The 2,996-nt window shown below is 35.6% G+C and overlaps 1 protein-coding gene across 3 annotated transcripts in view; it reads right to left on the bottom strand.

Annotated features, from left to right (window-relative positions):
• LOC106874165 (exportin-7) overlaps positions 1–2,996 on the bottom strand; it is a 49,665-nt gene that overhangs the window by 35,317 nt on the left and 11,352 nt on the right. Inside the window, exon 1 of one of the 3 annotated variants that reach the window (XM_052975716.1) lies at positions 924–943. The exons of the other annotated variants lie outside the window; for them this stretch is intronic. The gene's annotated coding sequence lies outside the window, so the exon portion shown is untranslated. Of the gene's footprint in view, positions 1–923; positions 944–2,996 lie in introns of those variants that run through there. 3 annotated transcript variants of the gene reach the window in all.

Here is a 2,996-nt window from a genome sequence, read left to right on the forward strand (position 1 = left end):
TATATATATATATATATATATATATATATATATATATATATATATCAATCAAAATTAATAGAAACAAATGCAATGTAATTCAGGTAACTAAAGGGTTAAGGCAATGAAAGGTACAACAGACTTTGGCTGGATTTGAACTCAGAATATAAAGGAAACAAAACTAAATAATTTCTTTCTTACATAAAGCACAAGGTTACAAATTTGGAAAGAGGACTTAGTTGATGAAATTGCCCCCAATATGTGACTGGTACCTTTTTTCCTTTAATGGAGGTTCAAAGTTAAGTGTATAGCCATTACTGACTATTCACTCTCAAAGACATTCTTTTATTCGTTTATTCTTTTATACATATCAGCCTCTAAGGCTAGACATAGCAACAGGCAAGAATCTGCTTAAAACAGAAGGACACCATTGAACCAGCTTGAGCAACATGAGAGCACCTAAAGTCTGCTAGAAATAGCAACCAAATCTCTCCTGAAATCATACCTCTACAACCTTCAAGACAAATTTTTAAAAGGGCGCACATCAGATAACGTAGTCCCCGATACACAAAGACAGGCTGGACACTGCTAAAACGTCTTTGATTGTACAATAAGATCCCGTCAATCAGAATTGACACAAGACGATTCAGCGACATCAGCAAAATGAAATGGTTTATATCTGAGAATCAAAAACTAGATCACAGGCATAGAACAACAGAAGCTAACCTAATTCCTATGGTATTTGTTGTTGTTGTTGTTATAGACTAGAAACAATGGCTAAAGAAACATCTTTGGCCAATAAGCACACAACAAATGGCAATATATTATTAATAGCGATTGAATAAATATCTGAAAAAGTGACAGTCATTGCAAGAAATACACAATAGACTCTATTGATTTCTCCATTGAATACAAGAGAATGGATGGAAATCAGCTGAACTTACCCACTTAAATTACAGGTACTTTCTTTTAATATGCAGCTGGTGCACCAAGGATTCAAATTCAGTCTGACCTAACTACAGTATTCAGAGAATCAACAACAATAGTTGCTGCTGTAGTTTAGCCCCAGGTCAAACTTGATCAGATAGGCCTCCTACGATGGTTTCAGCTGTAACCCCCCCCCACCTTTATTCAAGTGTAACGTAATTTAGAATCACATTATCTAATATCTCTGTTTGTTTTAAACCTTTAGCATTCAGATTACTCAGTCAGATGTAATGCTTATTTATTCACATTGTCTTGAATTGATCATGCACTATCTCATAGATTAGAGACTTCGATGATGCGATTGTTTATTTTTAGAATAACATCAGAGGGAGTATATGAGAGACCAGATATGGCTAGTGTAAAGATAAAACTGGTAGAACATTTTGGCTGGATATAGCCAGTTTAAGTGCTAAAGGGTTAATGTGTCATTTGGTGGTTATTTGTAGTGGAGTGAATAATTGAGAAGAGGCTTACTCAGTTTAATTTTGTCATTAGCATGCATAAGTACATCAGTTTGGAAAATTTGAAAACAATAATGTGAAATTTTGAAATATTTCAAGTGGTTGCATCAAATTTAATGAGATTCTTTGCTCTGAAATAATTTTGGAGCTAAAAGTTCTCATCAGAACAGTTCCTGAGAAACAGACTGACATCCTATCCCAGAGCAGATAAGTTTCTCATCCAACTTAGTTCTATGAAGTTGGGGACACAGGAGCCTACAGAAAGAGAAAGAGAGAGAGGGGTTCAAAACATACTGCATTTAGCTTAATGCACATCTATGTAAAAAGCAAATTTTTCTTTCTCAATCTCACTGAACAAATTCAGTGCATTCTCGTAAATTTATAGCGGAGATTAACAAGATATGTGGCTGTGTGATAAGCTTGCTTCCCAACCACATAGTTCCAGGTTCAATCTCATTGCGTGGCACCTTAGGCAAGTGTCTTCTACTATAGCCTCAGGCCAATGAAAGCCTTGTGAGTCAATTTGGTAGATGGAAACTGAAAGAAGCACGTCATGTATAAGTGTGTGTGTGTGTGTGTGTGTGTATGTGCAGGTCTTTGTGTTTGCCCCACCCCCACTCCACCATTTGACAACTGGTATACTTACATCCCCTAGCGTGTTAGCAAAAAAGACTATATATACATATATACACATAATATATGTATATTATATATATGTATGTATGTATGCATGCCTGTATATATCTAAGATAATAGTTACACTTTAATAACAGTTTCACTTTAATAATAGTTTCACTTTAATAGTTTCAGTATTAAAGTGAAACTATTAAAGTGAAAATATCTGACATTACATTAGAGAGATGTTATTGTTTTACTTTTGACACGTAATACTGCAATAGTGGAGGAGATATGATATTACTCTGGGCTCGCACTAGGCAAGAAGTTAAAATCTTTTTTGGCCTATGACAGTACATGGACCCTAAGTAAAGCATGTGTAAAATTTGAATGAAATTGGTTGTGTAGTTCTGAAGTTTTAGGGATTCACACAGACAGACATTCTCATCTTTATATACAGAAAGATTTCTAGCATCGACAATGCAGAACTACATCAATGCAAAACTTCAAAATACTTCAAGCGGTTGGAACAAATTTGAAAAGATCCCCTGCTCTGAAACAATTTCGGAGCTGGAAGCTCTCATCAGGTTCCTGGGTAACAGGCTGACATCCTATCCCAGAGCAAACAAGCTTCTCATTGAACATAATTCTATGACAGACCACTTGAGGGATACATATGAAACACTGGCTCAGGAGGCAGCAAAAAAAGAAAGAAAGAAATCAAGTAGACATCACATACAGGATAATATAAGGATGAGTCATTTGCCCTTTGTGACATCAAATCATTTATACTACTACTACTACTACTACTACATGCTCCTCCACTACTGCCAAGCACAGACCTATTACCTCTCCAGGGAAATAAGATAATCTGTTAAACTTCCATTGACATATAAGCAACCAGTGATCGGTCTGGTCTTTTCCACACTCAGTGACTAGAAACAAGAACATGGT

This window comes from Octopus bimaculoides, chromosome 22 (genome assembly GCF_001194135.2).
Source record: "Octopus bimaculoides isolate UCB-OBI-ISO-001 chromosome 22, ASM119413v2, whole genome shotgun sequence".
Lineage (NCBI taxonomy): Eukaryota > Metazoa > Mollusca > Cephalopoda > Octopoda > Octopodidae > Octopus > Octopus bimaculoides.